Source organism: Cavia porcellus, unplaced genomic scaffold (assembly GCF_034190915.1).
Source record: "Cavia porcellus strain 051 isolate PalLab524CR breed Dunkin Hartley unplaced genomic scaffold, mCavPor4.1 scaffold_10, whole genome shotgun sequence".
NCBI classification, from domain to species: Eukaryota; Metazoa; Chordata; class Mammalia; order Rodentia; family Caviidae; genus Cavia; species Cavia porcellus.
In genome coordinates this window covers 88322439-88333529 of record NW_026947493.1, presented here as the reverse complement: position 1 = coordinate 88333529, position 11091 = coordinate 88322439, and the positions used below count along the sequence as shown (strand labels likewise).

The window sequence follows — 11091 nt, the reverse complement described above, 5'->3', positions numbered from 1 at the left end:
GATCAATGCTCTACTTCTCTGCTTCTATGAATAAGAAGCTTTCCTAGACCACATCTTTCTGCCATGAATTTCTTGCCTCAGTTGAGTTGACCATGGACTCGATTCTCTGAATCCACAAGCTAAATAATACCTCCTTTTTAAATTGCAAGTTCCAGATGATTTGTCTAGTAGGAAAGCCTACCAACACAGAGAGGTATAGAGATAGAGAACAGTCTGGAATAGTCTTAAATGTCTTTTGTCCAAAAAGCCACTGGTCAGCTCTGGAAGACCCATGCCGAGTCAGTGTGGATCTGATGTCCCTTTCTGGGAGCTGCAAGTGAGAGATCTTCAGTAAAGGGAATTAAGAGTCAGTTTGGTAAGACCATTCCCAGCTCTAAGCATTCACGTTGCCAACCCTGCCTCTCAGTCCTGGGGAAGCAAAGGAGAGTCCAGTAGGAGGAAAAGTGGAGAAAGCATTGCCTGTGCCCCCTGGGGACCTGGCCTGGAGCAGTCTCAGAGAAGAGCTTCCTGGGAAAGCTGGAGCCCAGGAGAGTGAAGTCTGAACTCTGCTGCCAGAGAGGACTGCAGTCAGCCACACTGCGGCGTGTACTTCAAAAGAGCCAAGCATATTGTTGCCAAAGGTCTCAGGGCAGGTGATGGGAAGAAATGAAGGAAAGCTACATTAATTAGCTTGATTTAGCCATATCACACTGTATCCATAGATTAGAACATCACTTGGTGTTCCATAAATGTCCGTGAATACTGTCTGTCAATTTAAAATACTACAAAGAGAAAAAACAACAATTAACAGCAAAAAACCCTTTTAAAAATCTCTTTCTAAAACTTGTTGATTCACCCTATTAGAATTTGAATACATAATTAAACTCTATGAAAAGTTGTGATATTCATATTATTGATGACAGATACTTTTTATTTAGCAAGTAAAACTAAAGTGAGAGAAAAAAGTAAGGTCATCATTTGATTTTACATACACTGCTATGGCTTGTATCTAGATGTCCCCCAGACCCTCACGCGGTCATGTCAAGGGGACTCCTGCAGGTGGCTGTGCATTAAGGATGGGATACTGGAATTAAAGGCGTGAATAATGGAAGCCCCACCTTGGATGTGCATGGCACTGACCAACAGGCTGACAGCCTGGATGGAATACAAAGGGAGGGAGGAAAGGCAGGCTTGCTGCAGCTGCTTGCTGCTTCACTGTCTCCTGCCTGCTTGTCATGGACTGTTTCTCCTCTGTCCTGCTGCCCTCCTCTGCGGCCAGCTGACTACAGAATGAAACCTCTACAAACTGTGAGCTGAAGTAAATCTTTCCTCCTTTAACTTAGGGTACCAGGTAGCTTGACTCAGCAGCAAGAATAGAAACTAAAACACGTATAGATAATAATCACTGAATTGAAATGATTTGCTGCAATAACATAACTGGAGGTGTTTTGTTTAAATCTAAGAATGACAACATCAGCGACGAGAACTGTCCCAGATGTGACTGAAAATCAAGAAAAGAATTAGTGCCCTCGAGAGTCTGGCATGGCACAAGCGGGCGTAGGAAAGTGAAGCTCTTTCCAGCCTGCACCCCGTAAGTCTCCTTTCCCTTGAATACTGAGTGATAAATAAAGACCCACATTCTCAGAAATACAAAAGGGGAGACACTTCAATCTCAGAATTAAAAGGTTTCCTTCCTAAAATTTGAAGAGTATAAAAGAAAACCAATTCCCCTACTTTTAAAGACTATCAAGGGTTTCTGTTTCCCAATAAGATAAAGGAAGCACATTCCATGCTGTCTCTCCCACTAAGTGCAACCAACATGCCCAGGATAGCTGGTGCAGTGGCTGTGTGAGAACTGGTAAGTGGGGTTGGGAGGCTGAAGAAAACAACAAAGTATCCCAGAAATGGCACAGAATGCACAATTTCCTTCGCTGCTCTCCCCTAGCTGGGACACAAACCCCAAGTGAAATCAGCAGAGAAACTGAGCACAGAAGAAAAGTCTTCTAGGTTTAGCTTAGGAGCAGAAAAGTTCCCTGAACATCAGAAGAGGAAACGCGCCCACTGCACCGTGAGGTACTGCTGCAGGTGGGTCCTCCCACCACTCCTGTGCAGCCTCACACTGAAGCCCTAGTCAGGGCACCAAAGCAGCACAGAGTCACAGCACAGAACTGTATAAACACAGGCTAAAAGGTCAGTTTTACTCTGTTATTTCCAAACAGTAAGAGGACTAGGGGAAGTTGCTGGGGAATGTCCTACTGAGGAATATAAAGGAAAAATAATTCTTATTCACTTTCTTTATTTTATGGTAAAAGACAATGGTTTGCCAGTTACTCTTAGCCAGGCTGAATTATCTCACCAAATACATGCCAAGCTGTCTAGTTGAGATGTGTCTCTTAGTCATCTGAACGCATTACTGAAGGTGCACTCCAAGAATTACAGAAGAACTTCCAACAAATTTGCCAGAATAAGAACTGCCAAAGGAGAAAAAAAAAGACACACGGAGAAGCCAGACTGTTATTCTTGGGAAACACAATTGCCAAACCAAACCCATAAATTATAAGATAACATATGAGGTCGGTATGATTTTGTTTTCATGCCAAGGGACTGGGACACTTACCTACTGCTCATTTAAATACGTCAAACTGAATGTTTTATCTCTTGGGAAATAAAGATTTTGAGTTAACTCGCTCAATTCTGACTTCAAAGTTAATTTTGTCATTACAAAGATTGTAAAGCTGGACATCTTTTTAACTATACCATGATCGTTCAAAGAGTAGAGCTGGGTTTTGGTTTGCTTTTTGTTTTTGTTTTTTTTTTTTCTCAAAAAATTCCCTTTGGTCATCCATGTGGATTGGTAAAAATATACATGGATATAGCTTCTCATATATACAATTTCTTTACTAGAATAACACACAAAGTCTCAATGAAGATAACAATATGTAAGTACCTACAGATTTGGTTTTAAAATGAAAACACTAAGTGGGAAGACAAACATGTCTCTGAGAAAAACAGATTAAGATTAGAGTTTGGGTTATTACAGGGATGCACATAATAATAAGTTAATAGTGTACAATGAACTAAAACAAAGAACAAAACAATTTCTGAGGAGGTAGACAAAAAAACACCCACACTCCCCACCTTGGTTACTTTTCTCTCCTTGTTGAGACAAAATACCTAACGCCCAAAGTGAAGCAAGGGAAGGTTTATTTAGTTCACAGTTTTGGAGGTCTCTCTTTACTCGGCTGGCTTCAAGGCGCGGTGGTGTGGCTGAGGAGCAGCCCATGACGGACACAGGAGACCAGCGTGAAAAGGGCAAGAAAACCGGGAACTGAGGGCGCCTCCTCCCTGCTTTATGCTGTTTGCTGGCTCCGCCCCTGGGCGGGGTAACACCCACGCGGCCAATCCCAGCGCTGGACAACGAACCAATTACAAAGGCTGGATTCAGCCTCTTCCTTGACGGCACTAGGTGATGTCAATGGATGTTGGGTTGTCCTCATCAGGTGCTGGGGTGCCAGGCGAGGCTTAGCAGTCTCCACAAGCACTGTACGGTACATCTCTCACAGCGCTGCCCGACTGGACAGTTTGAGGAACACAGGGAGGGATTTGTGCACGTAAAAAAGTAGCAGTGGAGAGGAAAAAATGCCCAAATTCAAAGCATCATCTAACCAAGGGAGTTTGCACCAAACAGCAGACGTGCAACTTATTTCTAGCGGCAATCTGCCTTCCCATGGGAGGAGAGCTGGCTCCAGCACCCACGTGGTCACATGTACCTTTGAAGGGAGAGGGATCAGTTCATCCTAAACAGCTGAGGCTGAGCTCTAATCTGTGAATTCACAGCCAACACACCCACATATTCACCAACTATCTTTCCTAACCACACAGCCTCCTTTTTTTTTTTTTTTTAACTTCAGGGGATTTAACCCAGGGCCTTGACAAGGGAGCTACATTCCTAGCTCTTTTGTTCTTTATTTTGAGAGAGGGTCTCATTACAATTCTCTTGTCTCAGCCTCTTTGGGACTTCAGGAGTGGACCAGCACATTTAGCACCTCCTCCTTCTTGATTACTGACTAAATCACAATTTTTTTAAAAATTAGCGAGTGATTGGTTAAATTAAAAATAACAGTAAAACTGACAAAAATAGCTAACAAAATACAAAATTAACAGCAACTAGCACAATCTGAATACAACCTGCTCCCCGCGGTTTGCTTGATGTCCTGAGTTTGGTAGAACTGAATCGGGGTGAGGGAGCTGCCTTTGCCGTGGGAGATACACTCAGTTCCTTGTCTCAGCCTGGGCCCTGTTTCACCTGCGCCCTGTACAGCTGAAATCCTCTCCTTTTGCTTACAAAGTGCTAGATGTAAATTTGACCCTAAGAACCCCAAAGGCCACTCTCACTGACATCTTGCACAAACAATGAAGCTGAGCCTGCAGCTTCACTGATGGCAACCTGGCTGGATTTTGGCCGAGACCTGATGGCACCACAGTCCCCAGTCCACTGGGCTCCTTCTGGTAAGCCGTGAGTCCTGGGACACCATGGACTTCCAGCTGGCTCATCTTGTGTGGTGTTTTTTCTGGTATTTTTCATTTTCAAAAGCTTCCCAAATTTTTGACATTCCATGATGGAGTAGAGCACTGAGTAATGTCACAACGAGAGGCGACCTGTGTCTGGATTTTTTGCTCTCTCTCTCTCCATTGTGTCTCCCTTGATTCATTTTCCCTCCTTTTCACACAGGACCTCCTTCCAGGAAGCTCTGTGGACAGCTTTTCTCCACCTTAGAATTGTGCTTTACAGCTGAGGTGAGCTCACATGGATGCCAGCTATCAGAGGGCTCTGTCACACCCATATTTATAGCCACACAGTTTGTAATAGCCAGATACTGGAAACCACCCAAATGACTATCAGCTGAAGAATGGATAAAAAAAGATGTGGTATTTTTATAAAATAGAGTACTACTCAGCTATAAAGAAGGGAAAACTAGTAGCTTTTCTGGATAAATGACTCCAACTGGAGACCACGCTCATAAGAGAAATAAATCACAGTCACATGTGCAGACACTGATGTAAGAAACTGAAACTAAATATAACACAAATTTACAGTAAATACACTTAAAATACACTTAAAAGGGAAGAAAATGCGCAAAGAGAAATTATATCGTTTGATCAATTTTACACAGCTGTACTTGGTAACCTGAGCAAGTATTTTGAATATTACACTATAAAATATAGCAACCATGGTTAAATTCCTATCATCTAGCTTTGAAATTCTGTATCACTATTGTTTCGCTATTGTTATTGTTATTGTTGATTGGTTGTTTGTTTGTTTGCCCTTTGACTTTTTTGTGCTTTTTTGCCCTTTAAATAATAAAAGAAGAGGACTTTGTCAGATACTGAAGAAAAAGAAAAAAATTAAAACGCTTCCAAATTCATGTTCCTGTGGGGTTTTACGTTTTGCTTTATTCTTACATGAATTAGGGAAGAAAGTTGGGTTTTTATTGGATGCCTATAAAGTAAATAGTTTTATGCCAGACTTTAACATGAACAAATACGATAAGCAAGTATGAGAACCTGAAAAAACTCAAGTTCAAGAGCTCTAAGTAAACTTTGCGAGGTCTTCAAGGTCTGACCTATAATCACAATCTGTCATTATTTAAGACCTGTTCTACTAGGGCTGGAGATTTAGTTCAGTGGCTTAAGTGCCTGCCTGGTAAGTGCAAGGTCATGAGTTTGATTCCTGGTACCAAGAAAGAAAGAAGACCTGTTCTTCTTTCAGATATACATTCTGCCTAATCTATGAATTGAGATGCTTCATCTTGTTATGTATATGAAGTACCGATGAAAGGTTTTGGGCTGAAGAATGAGCCAGAATGATTATTGCTAAGAGAGTAGACTTTAGATTTTAAATATTATCACACATGTACAAATGATAAGTGTGTGAATTGTGCATGTATTAGTCTGATTTAAGGATCTCAAAATACAACAGTATCAAAATATGCCATACACCACAAAAACCCATAATTTTTATTTATCGATTAAAAATAGTAAGTAACACAAACAAGTCAGGAAGGGTGCATTTCCACCAACTCCCCACAGAGCTCCACATCAGCTCACTGGAAGGCTGAACTACTTTTCTCCACGGTTTGTTGTCACCAGCCTTTGATCTGATTACAGCCTCCAGTCCGAGACAAAAGGCACATTGTTTCTTACACCGAGTTTGCGGACCCAGCTCCCACATGAACGTGGTGGTAGCCCTCATACACCCGCTCCATTCTCCCCAACCCTCTGTATATATGACGGTGTGCCTTGAGGTGCCCATGGCTCTTTCATAAATCTGAGGACACACCAAGTGAGTGACTCAAAAGGTATCAGCAGCCAAAACAGGACCCACGCGCCTTCTGTCCAGCTGTAGAGACAGACTGCCATTAGCCAGGTTCCCCTGGAATCTGCCCTTTGACCTCAAGTAGATGAAAAGAAGTATGGCAGTTCACATCAGGCTGCGCCTGAGGGAAACTGTGAAGTAGATAATGTCTCCATTGCAGCTCCTGCAGCGCAATTCCAATCCCTTGATTCCAGGCTGGAAATAGAAGTTGGGAAGGAAATCAATGCAATGCGAAGAACACCCATCCAGAGGCACTGGCCACCAAGTGGCTCCATGACCAGGGACACTGCCATGACCAGGTGCTCAGAGCTTCATCACCAAACAAAGGTGGGCTTTGCTGTCTGCTCCCTCCAGTTCAGGAATGGCAGATGATCCCCTAGGTATCTGGACCTCTCTAAAACACTACCCAGCAGCTTCTCCCATTCCTGACCACATGCAGGCCTCATGCATAATCCTGTGGTGAGTCCACCTCCCATAAGATGGACAGCTTCAGAGGGAAATGCATGCTGCATCTCTCTAAAGCCCTGCCTAAGTCAGGCTTTCATGTCTGAAAAGGTGCCCAGCAATTTCTTGGCTAACTAAGGGCCATAACTGAAGGCCATTTAAGAAACTAAGTCCATCAACAGTGAAGAGGAGAGTGAGTATAGAAGAGGAAGTCCCTGTCTACCACCCAATCTTATCCCAATGGCCCTTACTGTGCCACTCAATCATCACATGAGTCTCATCAGTGTAATCCATATGGCTGTTTTCTTTTCAATTTCTTTAGCACAGTATGAGTGCATACCCACATGCACTTGCGTGTCTATATGAGGAAAGGGCAGGGGAAAGAGACGAGAGGAAAAGACAGAGGCAGAAACAGAGAGAAGTTCCCTTTATTTGCTAGCATGTTACCTTGGAAGCACTTTTCCTGCTGTTTCATTCAGATGGATCTCAGTTGCCAAAGTAAAAACTGGCCAGATATGCTATTCTCCACCTCCTGGCCCTCCTCTGTTACCTAGTCCTGCAGTGTACTGGGTGAGTTCATAATTAATTAGTAGTTAATCAGCAAACTTAATGGAAGAATTAAAATGCAAAAGAAAGGATTTGAGAAAGTAAGAAAAAGTACTGAGCCAATAACTTGTGTGGATCACTAAATCATACTGTGTTCACATTTGATTACCAGTGCTGAGCGCTCTGAGGAAGGAGTAAACTGTGACCATTGACATACCAGATTCCCCAAATTAGACATACTTCTCTATAATTAAATATCACAGCTTCATTGTTCCAATAGCAAAGCTGAAATATTTTCCACCGTCATAATATCCTTAGCAGATAATGTCATTGGAATAGAATGATGTTACCGCATGATAATAGGCTCTCGATGCCAAAGTCAGTTATAGAGTTTATTTTCAAAGCAGATCATTACGCTGTCTTTTTTTCCATTACTAAATGATTGATGGAGCTTTAAGGTGACCAAGAAGAATTTCATTTTAAAAAGTCTAATGCTGGGGTTATATGCTGAATGATTCAAACACCAAGAGAGATGCTGCATATAGCAGCACTGAATCCATTTTAAAGATCCATTGCGAATCTTCAACTGCACCCAGCTTTGCAGAGGGACAGCAGCTACCCGAGGCTCACAGATCTTCAGTACACATAACAGCTGTGCTGACTCAGCCCCTGTGTAATGACTGCAGAACACCTGCCAAGAAAGGGACCTGGTATACTGTGACAGGCAGCCCGAGAACAGTACATTGACACACCAGGCCAGCAGACAGGACCTTGCCACAGACCCCTCGCAGCTGCAGGTCTTCAGCGCTGTTGGTGAGGTCATCTTCAAATAGTAAGTAGACAATTACGCCGCTCTCCGAGACTCAGAGAGCCTTCAGAATTGCTCTCAGCTCCATGTGAATGACTGCACTATCACTTATCCTCTGTCTCCTCCAGGGGAAGGCCAAAGGACGCGGAGATAGCTCTAAAATAAAAGTGCAAAGAGATTCCCCGTGAGCCAGCTGGCTTTCAAGACCAGATGTAGTGATTTTGTACATTTTTCCTTGTATGGCCCTGCACTAACGACTGCTTAGGTAGGAAATCAAAATAAAACCAAAGCCATCTGCACTGATCATTGCCTGCCCAACTTAATGATCTTCTCTTTGTGAAGACATGTGCCCTGAAGAGCTCCAGCAGAGACGGAGTTTCACAGCCAGGGCCTGCTCTTGCACAAGTTGCATGCCATGCCCAGTATTTTTGATGATGATACCAATTAATGCTGAATAGAACTTATTTATAACTCTCAAGTTACATATATTATGGGTGCCATGACTCCAAGAGCCTATGTTGCATGTTAAATATTAAAAAAGAAACATTTCTCCATGGGACAGTGCAGTACATTGACAAACATCATTTGCAAGTATGGTATTCATGGCATCTCAGAAGCAAAAGGGAAAACTTTTAAATGCTACCTCGCTCATGAGAGAAAGCACAGCAAAGCAGGCCCCTCAAACCTATTTCAAAGGAGCTTTCTCATTGTCACAGATTCCATAGGGAAGCTACTGTCCACGCAGAACTGACTTACAGCAACTGACCCTGGATGACATTGTCATCACACATGTGGCACAGCAATGGCCTGTGCCAAGCACTGGTCTCCTTCTCCACCCATGCCCGCCAGGGAAATCCTAGCCTGGGCAGGCCTGTGCCACTTCTGATTTTCTCTTATTCTACTTTCTTAGTCCCCTGTGCCTCTTTTCAGTGGCTCTTAGCCCACCCACATGTTAGTGTTCCATGCCTACCTTTTCTCAGCCAGTAAGCATTGTGGCCGAGGAGTTAACATTTGAACTGGTATTCAGGTGAGAAGAGGGAAACTGGGACATCTTAGCTCTTTCCATTCGCACAATACGTACTTAGCACAGTCCCCGTGCTTAGCTGCTGTGTGACTGCCTTGATCCCCACATACAAATCTTTTTCCAGGCCCTGAGACTCATTCATGGTCACAGAAGAAAATAACTTCTATCTTGACACTCATGAGAATCACAAATCAAACTTGCTACCAAGAAAGTTTTATCCTGTTCTAGCTTATAGAAACCTGACAACTGAAATTCTTAAAAATAAATAAGTAAACTAATTAATTAATAAATACCTAACCATGCAGCCCAGTTCCAGGGGCCTGTGCTGGACAATGACTTGTTATGGTGAGTTCTGTGTTGGTGGGAGCACACTGGGATGGCTTCCTGTGGACAGCTTTGCTGGGATTCACATTGTCTGGTCTCCATTTCCAGGTCACATCAAGTAGTTGGTGCTTTCTTTTGCATGTCTTCCGTGCTGTTTACAAGGACATTTTCTGTCATTTAACAGCTCACCCTCACTAATTCAAACCCTGGTGTAGGTGGGGGAAAATTTACCGTGCATCTTTTTAAATTTTTTTTTAAAGGGGGTAAAATTAAACACAACAAAATAAAATAGGACATTAGAAAGCAATGTAAGAGATATAAATTTCAAAGGTAAACGACTCAGATCTTCACTATCATATTGTCTCGTTTTCTTCCAAATAGTTGTCCATATGTTTGCATACAGAGAATTCATACAAAACAACATAGTATAAAACTGATCCAAACAGAATGAAGAAGGCGTTTTAGGTCTTCAAAACCAGACAATAGCGAAGTCACTAATGGCTGTTGTAGTGTCTCTCAATGTCTTCAAAATAGCTGTCCATACTTTCATGTATATTGAAATTCAACAAAATAGGTGTGTGTGTGTGGGGGGGGGGTTGCTTGGTTTCCTAGTGCTCCAGGTCCCAGCATGGCGAGGGTCCCAGTAAATGCTGGGCCACTGGAGCCTGCCAGGTTCACAGCCGCTCAGGGAGGGGGCGGGGGTTGCTTTAAGCTGTTTCTTTCTAATGAATTGACCATTTCATTGCCAAGTTCTGAAATGGCCAACAGACCATATAAAGACATCTATTTAGGCTCCTGCTTGAAACCAACATCATCAGGAAGCTGCCGGCCTTGATTCAGGGCTAGTACCATGTATCTTTTATTAAATGTATTTTAAAAGTCTATGTCCTTCATTAAAGACCATTAATATAATATTTCAAGGTAAAAATTTTGAAAGTTCTTCATAATTTTGTTTTAGAATTTATATGGTATGCATAGTACATTTAATTTTGCATAATGATAAATCCTCTATAGTCCCCATTCATTTTGACAATTTGGAAAAGATGAAAAAAATCTAACCTACAATTTTTTACATTTAATTGATAAGATATTTAATAAATGGTAGAAAAAATTATATATTTTGAATAAATTTAAGTATTTCATAAGTTTGATTTGGTTGTTGTCCTTTTATTTATGGAAATAAAGCCTTTCAGGCTTCAGATATATTTATAGGGATTCTATTCATAGTTCAATCTCTCTGGGAGATTATTCCTACAATGACAAACACATGAAACTGCCTCAGCCTGAGGAATTTTTCTCATTCTCATGAAGCAGTGTGAAGCCCTGTGGCCCAGGGTTTGCCAGTTTCTGAGCCCTTTAATGGACCTCTGTGCCCTGGGTAATAAACATGATGGTCTCCTGGGTAGCCAGATCTCCATGCTACCCTGACTCCTCCGTCCCCTTAAACCCCGTGTTTCTTCAGAAATCCAGGACCCTAGTCTGTGATTGTTATCAGCCTCTTCTGCCTCTAAAAGTGCTTGTTGATAACATTTCGCACGATGAGTGATTCTTGGGATTATGTCATGTATGTCTAGAACTCTGCCCCGGCAC

At 42.4% G+C, this 11091-nt stretch overlaps 1 long non-coding RNA gene and 1 other non-coding gene across 2 annotated transcripts; both read right to left on the bottom strand.

Annotated features, from left to right (window-relative positions):
* Positions 1-7211: 7211 nt before the first annotated feature.
* On the bottom strand, positions 7212-9646 carry LOC134477800 (uncharacterized). The gene is made up of 2 exons (XR_010049995.1): positions 9471-9646; positions 7212-8309 (listed from the first exon to the last, which is right to left on the bottom strand). It is a non-coding gene; the product is annotated as an uncharacterized LOC134477800 (long non-coding RNA).
* A 565-nt stretch (positions 9647-10211) lies between these two features.
* Positions 10212-10347, bottom strand: LOC111754658 (small nucleolar RNA SNORA2/SNORA34 family). The gene has a single exon (XR_002789340.1). It is a non-coding gene; the product is annotated as a small nucleolar RNA SNORA2/SNORA34 family (small nucleolar RNA).
* Between the last annotated feature and the right edge of the window lie 744 nt (positions 10348-11091).